This window comes from Rattus rattus, chromosome 3 (assembly GCF_011064425.1).
Source record: "Rattus rattus isolate New Zealand chromosome 3, Rrattus_CSIRO_v1, whole genome shotgun sequence".
Lineage (NCBI taxonomy): Eukaryota > Metazoa > Chordata > Mammalia > Rodentia > Muridae > Rattus > Rattus rattus.
The window spans coordinates 71,679,411-71,693,743 of record NC_046156.1 but is presented as its reverse complement, the minus strand read 5'-3'; the positions used below and the strand labels follow the sequence as shown (position 1 = coordinate 71,693,743).

Sequence of the window (14,333 nt, the reverse complement as noted above, 5' to 3'; positions counted from 1 at the left end):
TAATTTCTTCCATGCTAAATGCCTTTTTGGAAAATAAATATATAACTTGAATATATATATATATATATATATATGTATATATATATATATATATATATATATACTTTCTTTTTCTGAATGCATGCCTAAAACAGGTTAATGAGAACAGTCCTTAAAATACATTTAAAATGGACCAAATCAAGATTCTCATAATATTGATTTTCCCTTGATGTAATTTAAAATGTGTAAACTGCCACTCAAACTAGGAGTGCAATACCTGACATTTACCCATTGGCAATATTTTAGACAATGGCTGAATTAATGCATCGCTGTTTGAATTGAAGCATCTCATTGCAGTAAATGTGAAACATGCTTTGTATGACACAACACTTCACAGCAAGCTAGTTGAATAATGCTTAGTTAAAAATTGTCAAAGTGACATGGAAACATGCTTACTGTACAAATAAAAGCACTTACACATTAAGAGTGTTCATTGCTCAGTGACTTGCAGCATCATGATGTGACTTCTGTTTTATATAATAGCTTCAGACTCTGCACGTTCGATGGTTCTGTTAATATTCCTTCAGGCTACTAAATATGTGGGCATGAATAAATAGGCAAAGGACAGTGTGTATAGATTATTCGTTGACCTATTCTTATAAAATTGACAGAGTGGGTTTGATAGCATGTTACATATTAATCAATGTCAGAGTGATTAGACATCATTTCCTTTCCAGGATCTTTGGAAGTAAAAACCGATTTTAAGTTTTCTGTATTTACAAAAGAGGTTGCACTTTTGTGGAGTTTTCTTTAAAAAATATTTTTAAAAATCATGGCGTTCTTTTTTAAATATTTAATTTGGTCTCCAGCTGAACTAATATTATATTTATTTGCATCAGAATTCAACTAGAATATATTCAATTAAAATATATGAAAATTCAGAAACTAAATTAACTTTGACATCTTAGACCAGGCAACTTAATGCAAAGAACCTGGTCACTACTTGAAATCTTTACAGAAAATTTCACCAGAAATGATGCTAATGGAGCAAGGAGGAAGAGGAGGAGGAGTGTAGGTTGGTGTCATTATGCAAGTGAAGGGAGACACAAGATAACACGAGGCCTGTCATTGGACGAGACGGAAGCGAGGCGGGAACAGAGGTTTTAGAAGGAGAGGAAGAAGCAGAAGAAGAGGAGATAACACGGAGGCAGACGTAAACGATCCATCGCCATGCAGCTCTACATAGATACAGGTTGTTATGAGTATTTCTTAAGGGTTGGATTTCTATAGGTCAATTTATCTTACCTAGGTGGCCAGTTTATATCTTTACCAATTGGTTGAGAGTTTATTGTGAGGATGTATTGTGGATTGAGAATTTAACGCATAAATCTGATTGTTAAATTACAGTTTATGGCGTCCTGATTTCACTGGGTTGTTGGTAATGTGAGCAGAGTCCGTGGCAGGGAGCCTCTATAGGCCAGCCCCATGCTGGGCTTCTAGAGCCCTGATTTTACCAGGTAGCTAGAACCGGAGAGTTCACGGCTAGAAGAGAGCCACCAAGAGAGATATTACCCAGAGATAAATTATGGTTAGCTCCATATAGCCTTCTGGTGCTGGAACTAACTCTAGGGACCAGCATGGTGCCATGTTGGAATGGCTCAAGGACCGCCTGGGTCTGAGATTACTTGGGGGTAGCATGGAGCCATTGGGATAAAGATACCCCACAGTGTGGGGCAGCAGACTGTGAAAAGTACCCTGATTCCTGCTCTAATCCCCAGAAACCCTAAAAGGGACAGCAGGTACATTCCTAGTCTTCGAGAAGATCAAGGCTCCATGTAGCTGCAGCCCCACACAGACCCCTGTAGAGAGATTTGAGACAGACCAGTCACACAGGATAATGCCCCAAGCCCCTCCTCCAGGGTTGTGGACCGTGACCACAGGTTATATAGGCTGAAGACAGATCAGTCATAGAGACAGGATCACGCCCCCAAATATGTAGATGAGATCTCCCCAAGCTCTCAGGCCAAACCAATGGGAAGAACCTGCTGTCAGACACTGACCCATCCAAAACCTGTACTTAAGAATCGTGTTCAGGATTAAAAGTGTGCAGGAATTATTCCATCATCTGAGAACGTCTGTTTTAAGAGCTGTAACACCACCGTGGGGAGCCCCAGGTGCCACAGCCCACACCGCAGTGCCATGTGGCCCTACAGGTGCTAGCATGGGATAAAAAGATTACCCATTTTTTAATTTTTATCGCAATGAAGGAAGAGGAGAAAAATATAAAAGAAAAAGGAAAAAATCAAAACACTTCTTAGTATACACACACACACATACACACACAGGAACACATAAGAACACAGGTTAGTCCATGCTACCTATCCAGCATAGAATTTCTGAACAGTTAAACAGTAACAGATTACTTGGCTTTCTTTAAACTGTTGCCATCAACTAAGAGTAGCTTTAACAGAACAAACAGGAGTGAATGGTGGCCCAAGTGAATGAATGCTGGCCTGTCACTAAAGTGTACCACTCCTAAAAACTGCTTGACTCAGAGACAGTGGACGTTTCAGGTTATCTGTGCATTCACAGATGAAAGGGAAAGGCATCATCCTTTGAAATTTTTAGTATGGACAAGGGTGTGCTAGTCTTGAATTTCTTCAAACAATGGCCACAAGGTAGGAGGTCCCCTGGTTTCTGTTCCACTGGGTTACATAGAAAGGTAAAACACAGCTAAACAAAAACAGAGAAGTTTAAAACAAACAAACAAACAAAAAAGAAAACCAACAGCGGGAGACAATAAAGCATATTGTAGAAAAATAAGAAATGCATTAAAATGGCGAAACCATACCTCCTAGTATAGGCTGACCGGCCCAAAGAAGGATAAAGGAAATCCCTCATTCCCGGGCCAAGAATATGTGCTATGTTCTCTGATGGTATAATCAAAACCCAAAGACAGCACAAAGTGCAGATGTCCCCTCTGACTGACTTCCAGAAACACCCACAGACAGGAACAAAATCAAAAGGATAACTTGTAGCTTTTAGATAATACAGAAGTTTAGTCTAGACTTTTGTTATTTGGCTTCATAGACAAGGTCACGTGACAACCTTCTGATATGCTTTATTGCTAAAGAACCAAAGCTCAGGTATGCTGGTATCAGCAACATTTAAAGAGAGCACGCATATATCTGCAGTGTCATAACTTTTCCAAAATTAATATATCCCAAATAAAAAGGTAATTGCATTGAACCAGGCTTTAAGGTTAAATAACAGAAAGGGGGAGCTTTCACAGGAAGGTATACAAAAAAGTTCCAAGAGCTTTTAATTTTAGGTAGTCCAGTCCTCTTTCAATGAAGCAGAAGCCTATCTCTGCCTTTGGAATGCTAGGCTTTCAAATTGTCATTGTGTCTTGCAAAACAAAAACAGAAACGAAAACAAAGAAAGAAAAGGCCCTCATACATGAAGTTCACAATCCCTTGTTGCAAGTGGTCTCTTCGCTAAAGAAATCTGTCAGGGCATGAAGCTTCACACAGCAGACAACATAGTCATCAAAGAAAATCCTGTCATTCTTGCTGTAGCGTCTAACAATTGCAGCTAATGCCTGCAGACTCAACCTGTAACCCATGAGAGCGATGGCCTGACGCATCTCATGACAGTCTACCGTGCCACTTCGATCTTGGTCAATGGTCATGAAGTTCTGCTTCCAGGCAATAAGAGCTGCCCAAAGCGCCTCAAATTCATTGAATCCCATTTTTCCTGTGTAGTCTCTATCCAACATGGCGATCATAATTTGACAGGTTTTCAAACTGAAAGGATCGTAAGTTCCACTAATTCCAGACTGTATCAAGCATCTGCAGTTCTTCAGCATCCACCTCACCATCCTGCCCAGCGACCACCGGGAAATAAGTCCACATGGAGTCATTGGAAGGGGAGGAGCTGTCAGAGTAGGCCACGTATCCAGGATAACCACCAGAGAACATATTGGGACCTGCCTCTGGCATTGGCTGGCCCATTTTCGTTTGCAACCCTGGAATCTGACCACTGAGGTTTTCAAATGCCCCTCCTTATACCAGGTAGGCTAGGACCAGACGACTGAATGTCACATGTCACCAATAAGTCAACTTCAACGCTGCTGCCTACGTTGGTTTTCTTATTGCACCAGGAATGCTTTCTCTATGTGATGTCCTGTGAAAGAGATTTTATCAAAATGAGATTTTTTTTCTGTTAGCTGATTTCTTTAACAAAATACACTATCTTTTTAGACCACAGAACCGCACCAAAACATAGAAACATAGAAATTCACACTTTTGTCATTGAACTATGGCCCCCAATTCCTAGATTTATCTTTCTGAATGACTTGAGAAAACTGCTGGATTTTATTTGAACATTTAACAGCACTCTATGTCCTGGTAAGTTTATTTATTCCTATTAACTTGTGATTTTAAAAGAATATGCCATGTGGCATACATTCTTTGAATTACAGAAATGATCTCTGAAAATTTCATCCCTCTCTATATATTACATTCTGCTGCAATGTACATTTGTAGTATTATGCTTCATGCTTTTATGCTTTGTAATGTTGTTTTATTCTTTTTAAAAATTTTATTTATTTAGTTTATATATGTGAGTACATTGTCACTGTCCTCAGACACGCCAAAAGAGGGCATCAGATCCCATTGCAGATGGCTGTGAGTCACCATGTGGTTGCTAGGAATTGAACTCAGGACCTCTGGAAGAGCAGTCAGTGCTCTTAACCACTGAGCCATCTCTCCAGCCACCATTGTTTTATTAAGACAGTTTTTGGTTCTCTCTCTTTGCCTCTTTAAATTTCTCAGTTTTGGAGCAAGGGGAGAAATCTCTCTATCTTGATATACTTTTCAAAAATAACATGTCACACTTTTATTGTACAGATAACTATGTCTTTCAGGTTAATTTTCAATCGGTTTCTCTTATAAACAGGTTAAAAAAAGGTTCTGCAGGGCAAGAGTGAATTTTAATTTTTCATTTCTGGTTTTTATTTAATTATATATTTATTGACCTATTTTAAGTTTCAAAATTTTTTTAGTCTGAATCACAAATGACTAACTACTTTTAAAAATTACTTAAAATATCTTATACTTCATTTTAAAGTATACTGGGCAACAATCATAGTTGGTTCAAGAGAAAAAATTTCTGAGTTAATTAAAATGTCAGAATTTATGTATGTAATTAAATTCATATATAAATGAATTATAAGAAATTTTAAGGAAACATCTTTTCTCATAACTAAAACTTAACCTATAAGACAAGCTTATAAAAGGATTACATAGAGTTTTCTCTGTCGTCTTTTCATGGCATTTTTCTTTTGTTCCTGATATTTGAGCATCTCAAACAGGAAACACAAAGAGGAGTTACAATCTAGACTAGCTCTGGAGGATAACTGAAAAAGAGACTCATAAACTAGACAAGTGGCAGCTATAAAACAAAATCACTGCTTCCCACATTCAAGACACTCAAAATCAACTTGTTTTGTTTCTCTTTTATACAGAGGCTCTGAAATGAAAGGCATAAACACACAAATAATATAATATACATAGATAGATAGATGTTGTGGAGGAAATAAAAAATAGGCATGACCAGTTCCCACCTGTCACTGCTCCACGCTGGGCCCCTGATACTCTGGACCCAGGGGTCATTCCCTGGTGTTAGTTCTGGCACTGTAAGGTCACATAGAACTAACATTAATTTATCTCAGCTGTGGCTGGTTTCAGTGTGGCACCATGCCATGTTAGCCTAGCTATCTTCTAGCCCCAGTAATCTATCCTGCTAGTCACCCTGGCCAGCCTGGCCAGATGGGAACTCTCTGGTTCCAGCCACCCACCTGGTAAAATCAAGACTCAACAAATTGTAACAGAACAATCAGATTTACATGTTAAATACTCAGTCCACAATACATGCCCAGAATAAATTTACTGCCAATTAATAAAGAAAGAAACCACCCACCTAGACAAGATAAAATTGATCTAGACCACCTGGAGCGGAATCATCTTCCTCTGTCATCTCCATTCTTCATTTTGATTCCTCTCTTTCCTAGACACCCCCTTCCTTCTCATCCAATGATAGGCTACACCTTATCAGAGACTCAACTTGCTGCATAATAACATCATCTTACAGATAGACAGATAGATAGATAGATAGATAGATAGATAGATAGATAGATAGATAGATAGATAGATAGATAGAAAGAAAGATAGAGGATGGATGGATAGGTAGGTAGGCAGGCAGACAGACAGACAGACAGGCAAGTAAGGGAGGCAGAGGGACAGGGAGAAAGATTTTTTTATTCATTAAGTTTATTAAATCTTCATTTCACATGGCCAAAACTTTCCATCGCTTATGCATCAGACACTAAGATTGATGAGTGAATTCCATCTCTGCCAATGTAAAAGACATTGTAAACATAAAAGACTATTTAAAAACCTTTCAATATATGAGAAGATAAATCTGATCACCCCCAGAAACAATTATTCTAAGGGTGTAAATGTTTCCGAACCATAGGCACTAACTACTTCCATGATTTTTAACCAGGATGCTAGTATGTTGATATGAAATTTTCTGACTGATAAGGAAAGCTCCCTACAGAGTGTGAAGATTGAGTTCAACATTAGGGAGAAGCAAACAGAAATAGTGCCTCTTACTTCAACATGATCATCGATGGCTTCTAGAGCACCATTAACAAAACCCACATTGCTACTCTGAATTTCACTGATCAATCTTATATGACCAGAACTCTCTGCTCTTTCCTCATTTAGCAAGGGAGGTCTGAGTAGGCACGACAATAGTCATTACCATGACATATTTCACCGTGTACCTTACCAAGAGAGAAAGTTTCAGACATCAGTTTGTAGAAGTATTGGGATGATTGTTTCCTCTTCTTTTTTTAAAAATAATTTTTCTTGGATATTTTATGTATTTACATTTCAAATGTTATCTTCCCTTATCCCCTCTCCCCTCCCCCTGTCAAGTCTTGTCTAGAGCATTAGAAGTCATGAAGGCTCAGTGTTACCTCCTGAACATACATCCCCCAAAAGGCACACCTAGAGGTGTTTTCCTTCCTATAGTCAGATTATGCTGCAGTTTCCTGAGGAAAGATGTATAGGTCAAAGGGAAGATTAACTTGCATTGGTTGCCCTTGAACTTAGGTTTGCCCTTGATAAAGCTTTACAAAACTTTTATGTAGCAACAGTACATCATTTTAAAAATAATTTATTGAAGGGGTTTGCAACACCACAGGAAGAACAAAAAAATCAAGCAACCAAACCCCACCAGAGCTCCCAGGGACTACTCTACCAACCAATGAGTACATATGGTGGGACCCATGACTCCAGCTGCATATGTGGCAGAGAATGACGTTGTCCAGAATCAATGGGAGGAAAAGCCCTTGGTCTTGTGAAGGCTCGGTTTCCCAATGTAGGGTAATGCCAAGGTGTTGAGATTGGAGAGGGTTGGTGGGAGTGGGAGCATCCTCATAGAAGCAGGGGGAGAGGAGAGACGGTATGGGGGAAGCGGATAACATTTGAAATGTAAATACATAAAATATCCAATAAAAATAGAATTATTTAAAAAAGAGGGAACAAAATACTCAAAGGAGTAAATACAGAGACAAAGTGTGGAGCTGAGACTGAAGGAAAGGCCATCCAGAGGCTGCCCCACCTGGGGATCCATCCCATATATAGACACCAAATCCACACACTACTGTGGATGCCAAGAAACATTTGTTGACAGGAGCCTGATATAGCTGTCTCCTGAGAGGCTCTGCAAGAGTATGACAAATACAGAGGCAGATGCTCATAGCCAACCATTGGGTTGAGAACGGAATCCACAATGGAGGAGTTAGAGAAGGGACTGCAGGAGCTGAAAGGGTTTGCAACCCATATGAAGAACAATATCAACCAACCAGACCCTTCAATGTCCCCAGGGACTAAACCACCAATCAAAGAGTACACATGAAGGGACCCATGGCTCCAGTCGCAAATGTAGCAGAGGATGACCTTGTCAGCTATCAATGGAAGGAGTGGCCCTTAGTCCTGAGAAGGCTGGATGTTTTAGTGTAGGGAAATGCCAGGGCAAGAGGTGGAAGTGGGTGGGTGAGCACCTTCATAGAAGCAGGGAGAGGAAGGATGGGATAGGGGTTTTCCAAAGGGGCAACCAGGAAAGAAGAGAACTTTGAAATGTAAATAAATAAAATATCCACTAAAAAAAGAATGTCATTCAGAGTCAAAAATAATCTATCATTTTCATCAAAAAAGTAAATAAACACTTGTAGCAAAATTTGATAATATATATCATAGTAGTCCTAGATCCTGAAGAAACCTGTTAAATAATTTAAGCACTTAAAAGTTAATAGTCTATTTTTTTTATATTTTAAAGTTCAATTTTAATGAATGATTCATTCTTATAAATAACATCACCAAAATTCTGCTTTCTATAGTCACAGTGTTATAATTTAACTTTCTGTAATGTTTTTTTTTTTTTTAACTTGAGTATTTCTTATTTACATTTCGAGTTTTATTCCCTTTCCCAGTTTCCGGGCAAACATCCCCCCCCCCCCCCCCCCTTCCTTTATGGGTGTTCCCCTCCCCCCCCCCCCCCCCTTGCCGCCCCCCCCCAACAGTCTAGTTCACTGGGGGGTTCAGTCTTAGCAGGACCCAGGGCTTCCCCTTCCACTGGTGCTCTTACTAGGATATTCATTGCTACCTATGAGGTCAGAGTCCAGGGTCAGTCCATGTATAGTCTTTAGGTAGTGGCTTAGTTCCTGGAAGCTCTGGTTGCTTGGCATTGTTGTACATATGGGGTCTCGAGCCCCTTCAAGCTCTTCCAGTTCTTTTCTCTGATTCCTTCAACGGGGGTCCTATTCTCAATTCAGTGGTTTGCTGCTGGCATATGCCTCTGTGTTTGCTGTATTCTGGCTGTGTCTCTCGGGAGAGATCTACATCCGGCTCCTGTCGGCCTGCACTTCTTTGCTTCATCCATCTTGTCTAATTGGATGGCTGTATATGCATGGGCCACATGTGGGGCAGGCTCTGAATGGGTGTTCCTTCTGTGTCTGTTTTAATCTTTGCCTATTTTTATTTTTGTTCTTTACAGGTCTATGAAGAAATTTATACACCCAAAGAGCTTTGAATCTCTACAGGATATTTAAATATAGTTTTAGTATTAAAACCATGGCTTTAATGGCTGAATGTTGTTTGTGGGGCTAATCTGAGCTCTGTGGGCTTACAACCATGATTATAAAGGATAACAACTCAAAACTATATAATTTATCCACAGCAGAAGTCTTCTGTTTAGATTACTTGGTAGTGTTGCTGTAATGTAGAGAAAATTTAAAATCCATATTATTAACAATATTTTGTGACACACACCTATAAATTCAACACTTGGGACTTAGGAGGCTGAGGTAAAATGAAATTGATTTCTAGGTCAACTTGGTCAAAATACTGAGAGCCTTTCTCAATAAAATGGATGTTAAAAATAAGTAATTGTCTAATGAGTGCTACAGGGAATGACCCTGTGATGGTTTGTTTATGCTTGGCCCTGGTAGTGGCTCTTATGGGAGACATAGCCTTGGTGGAGTAGATGTGTCACTGTGGGTGTGGGATTTAAGACACCCATCCTAGCTGCCTGGAAGGCAGTATTCTGCTAGCAGCCTTCAGGTGAACATGTAAAACTCTGAGCTCCTCTTATACTATGCCTACTTGGATGCTGCCATGTTCCCACCTTAATAATAATGAACAAAACTTCTGAACCGGTAAGCCAGCCCCAACTAAATGTTGTCCTTTATAAGACTTGCCTTAGTCACGGTGTCTGTTCACAACAGTAAAACTCTAAGACAGAAGTTGGTACTGGGAGTGGGGTATTACTGTGATAAGACTGACCATGCTTTTGTCTGGAAGAATACGAATTTGGGGACTTTGGATTGGGAAAGCAGTAGAATGCTTTAAATGGGGCTTAAGGGCTTATCCAAGTAAGAATATGAAAGATTTGTTGTTGAGATTTATTTGAACTGTGCAGACCTGGCCCTGGAGGATTAAGTGGAGAATTTCAGTATGTGGCCTAGAGACTGTTTTTGTGGTATTTTGGTGAAGAATGAGGCTGCTTTTTGCTGTTGTCTGTAGAGTCTACTTGAGTCTAAGGTAAAGAAATCTATATGAATTGCATTGACCAAGGAAGTCTCAGAAAAGCCCAGCAGAGACTTTGTTCTCTGATTAAGTCTCATGAAGAGTGTTTTGAACAAGCATAGCAAGCCAGTAAGCAGCACCCCTCTGTGGCCTCTGCATCAGCTCCTGCTTACAAATTCCTGCCCTGTGTGGGTTCCTGTCCTGACCTCCTTTGGTGATGAACAGAAATGTGAAAGTGTAAGCTGAGCAAACCCTCCCTTCCCCAACTTACTTCTTGATCATGATGTTTTGTGCAAGAATTCAAACCCTAAGACAAATTGATACCAGAAATGAGGTACTCCTGTGACAATCTGACCATGTTTTGGTGAGGAATATGGAAGGATTTGGAACTTTGAATATTAAGACATCTCTTGGCTGTTCTATAGAAGCTTGGAAGATAAGTGCAAACAATGGAGGTTTGGCTTGTGAAATTTCAGAGGGAAGATTAAAGACTTATCAGGTCCCTTGCTGTTTTGATGGTGAAGATTCTGTAGTTTTGGTTAGCTGCAGCTGAAGAATCAGCTGTGATTAACAAGATACCAGAACGACCAAAGCAAATCCTTTGCTTTACTGGGACTATTAATTGCTGGTGAGCTGGAGCTAAGAAATTAGTAGTGATTAAGAAGAAGTCAGCATCATTGAGGTGAAACATTCTGGGAAGTATTTTCTGAGCGTACAACAAAGCTGTGTTCCAGAGATTGCCAAGGTTCTACTTCATGCAGAAGTTGTACTTGATAATGTATAAGAATCACCCAGTGGTACTGGTTTGAAGGCATGAAGGGGTCATGAAAAGCAGCTGAGGATTGGCACTGTGAGAGGCCATGGAAGGCCATAGGTGAAGGTGCAGCCTCAGTTGGACTTGATGGCTAAGGACTGAAGGGGTCATATAAAGGAGTTGAGACTTGGCAACATGAAGAGAGCCTATGAGAGACTATTGGTAAGGCCTAGTTACAGCAGAAGACCCCATTATATTGGAGATGCCAGTACTATGGGGATGATCACCAAAAACAGCAGCCGCGGTGAATCAGCCTGACTTAGAGTGCTATGGAGGGCAGAGCTAGAGAAGTGATGTCAGCCCTTTAGAGGAGCCCAGAAGATCATGTGTAGATCCTAGACACTTGAACAAGAAGCTGTGAAGTTGAAGATGCTAAAGATGCTAGAGCTGTGGCACACCAGCAGAGGAAAGCTGCTAACAGGGAGTGAATCCAGTCCACGAGGAAGAAGTTTGTTGTAGTCAACAAAGATGAAAAGGGAGTAGGAGATCTCAAGACCACTTTAGCATCAGAAATGGAGATGCAAAAGGTGTTTACCCAGCTGGTTTCCTGTCTTGCTTTGGAGATCACAGTTAAGTGATTGGATGAATCTCAGAAGAAACCTTGAACTTTGAACATTTAACATCGTTGAGACTGCTATAGACCATGGGGTCTTGGGAAGTTGGACTAAATGTATTTTGCATTATGTTATGCTTAGGAGTGGCCCCCATAGACTCATATGTTTGAACAAGCCTATGGGGCCAGGGAGTAGAATGTGATGGTTTGTATATACTTGGCCATGGGAATGGCAGCATTGGGAGGTATTCTGCTAGCAGCCTTCAGATGAAGATGTAGAACTCTCAGCTCCTCCTGTACTTGCATACCTGTATACTTGGATGCTACCTTGACAAAACTTGACTGAACCTCTGAACCTATAACTAACACCAATTAGATGTTGTGCTTTATAAGACTTGGTCATGCTGTCTGTTCACAGCAGTAAAACCCTAAGTAAGACAGACACCCTGTGTACTCAGGTGAAACCACTGAACTACACCATTCCTTATGTAGAAAAATAGTTTATTGGGGGACAATCGTTCAGGCTGCCTCAAAATGTAGACAACAACAGCTCTAAAACAAGTCAATTTTGTTTAAGAGTAAGCAGAATTGAGTCTTTGGACAGATGCAGGTTGTTTGGGTTAATTACAACCCGGATGCCTATTGGGGTGGAGAAAAGAAGTGGTGGAGTTCCTTACAAACAGAAACTTCACAGAGAGCAGGTTTCTGAGGAATGCTGAGGTAGTTTCTTTTGACCCATTCAGACTGCCTCTAGAGGCATTGCAGATGTGACTGCTGTGTCACATGTACATCAGTAGGTGGCAGAAAGGAGAGAGGCCATGTCTATGCTCAGTGTTCTGACCTGTTAACATCTGAATGCTTAGTAGCCTGAGATGACCACCAGTCTGTCTTCAGGGGTCCCTTCTCTCCTCCCCCACCTTACCCTCACAGGGAGATAGCCTGAGTAAACCAGGCACCTCTCAGATCTGAATGAGCTCCCACAGCTGTCAGGAAAGACCATGCTGAGATGACCTCTGCTGGGAGCCATAATGCATGAGCAGGGCATAGTACTCCTGAGAGCATTCTTGAAACAACCCAGACACTCAGAGACCCAAGGTATCACTAAGAGCAGCAAGTATGAGGTTTAGAAATGGAAGAGAAGGAGAAACAGAAGGATGTGGGTACAGTGAAGAGAGACAGAACTGGATACTTGAGGGTAGTGAGGAACAGCCTGATGTGAGTAGCCAGAGATGCCATATAGGACCATCTTTGGGTCCTGGCCTTTGCTGCCTCTGGGGGAAGGGGCACATTTAGGTCCATGCCCCTATAGCAGCAGTGTTCTATTGTGGCAAAGGTCAGGTGGATGTCCCTGGTCTGGACTGCCACCCAGGGACATGTTGATGTCTGAGGGCTGAGCAGAATTGGCCCCACTCCTTGACTGGACACGATGAGGGAGCTGGCCCTGGGGATGTAAGAGCAGGAGATCTGTGCTCACCCCTAGACAGCTCTAGTACTCTGGAGAGTGGAACCTGAACCTTGCCTGAGCATCATAGTAGAGCTGGTCCTAGTTCTGGGTGTCACCAGTAAGCGATCCTGGAGACCATGAGAGTGGGAGAGATAGTTCTGCCCCTTGCTGGTGGTGGCCTTGGATGGGCCAGCTTGGACAAGGCAGGAGAGGTGGCAAGTGGTAGGAGTATAGGATAGCTGGCAGGCTGACCAGCTCAGATACCACTCAGACCCAAATCCAGGGCTTTGAATTGGTCCACTCCAACATCTACCTCATTGATGAACTGCTGGAGTTCACGAAGGGTCCTATCCTACAGATTCAAAACTATAGGATCTCTGTGACATAGGGCAATGATGAGATACCTGAGAGGAGTCTGGGTGAGGTGGCAGTATTGCTGGTGTAGCAGGAGCCAGAGGCCTTTTACAAGACCAATGACAGATTGCAATGAACATTTGCAAGTATAGAAGAGTGGACAAAACGGTATAATGTGGGATACACTGTGACACTACAGCTTCCAACAAGAGATTTTTAAAAGTTCTGTTGGGTGGGGTTGCAAGTGTGGAGGGCAGGTATGAGGGGAGATGAGTTGAGTAGGATTGGAATGCATGATGTGAAATTCACACATACAAAAACAATAAAAAGTTTTTAAAAGATTATTTATAGTAGAAGAAAAAGGAGAAGAGAAAAAGAAGAAAATGAGGAAGAGGAAGAGGAGGAGAAAGAAAAGGAGGAGGAGGAGAAGGAGAAGGAGAAGAGGAAGAAGAAGAGGAAGAGAAGGAAGGGGAAGGGGAGGGGAAGAAGGAAGGAAGGAAGGAAGGAAGGAGGGAGGAAGGAAGGAAGGAAGGAAGGAAGGAAGGAAGGGAGGAAGGGAGAAATTACTGTTTGTCTAATAAGGATCTGACCAGGGCCAGGGTAGGCTCAGGTCATTGTCTTGCGACATTATCAGAAGCACTGCCATTTGGCCTAGTTTGTGACCTAACACTAACAGGTAAAGTTAAAAATAACATATTTCACCCTTATTTTCCTACTTTTGTAGTACTAAGAATTCTCTCAGTCAGTCTTTTTGCATGATAAACAAGTATTCAACCTATGAATTGTCTATGGTGATGGAGTTCATCACTAGGCTCATGGCCTTGTGTGTGCTTACCATATGCTCTGTCTCTGAGCTATACTCCCAGGCCACAAGTAAAGTGAAAACTTCCAGACACTGTAAACTTTTCCCTAATACATGTCTATCATTTAGAAATATATTAAATTATCATATTGTATCAGTTTCTAAATCCCCTTTATTTTGTGATCCCAAGTCATAATAGTTTGTTTTGTGTCAACTTGGCAAAAGCTAAA

General features: G+C 41.1%; 1 non-coding gene and 1 pseudogene across 1 annotated transcript; one reads left to right on the top strand and one right to left on the bottom strand.

The window, feature by feature from the left end:
* Positions 1–3,362: 3,362 nt before the first annotated feature.
* The window catches only part of LOC116895814, a 41,149-nt pseudogene continuing 30,178 nt past the window's right edge, over positions 3,363–14,333 (bottom strand).
* LOC116897544 lies at positions 12,247–12,378 on the top strand. Its single transcript, XR_004387558.1, has one exon. It is a non-coding gene; the product is annotated as a small nucleolar RNA SNORA17 (small nucleolar RNA).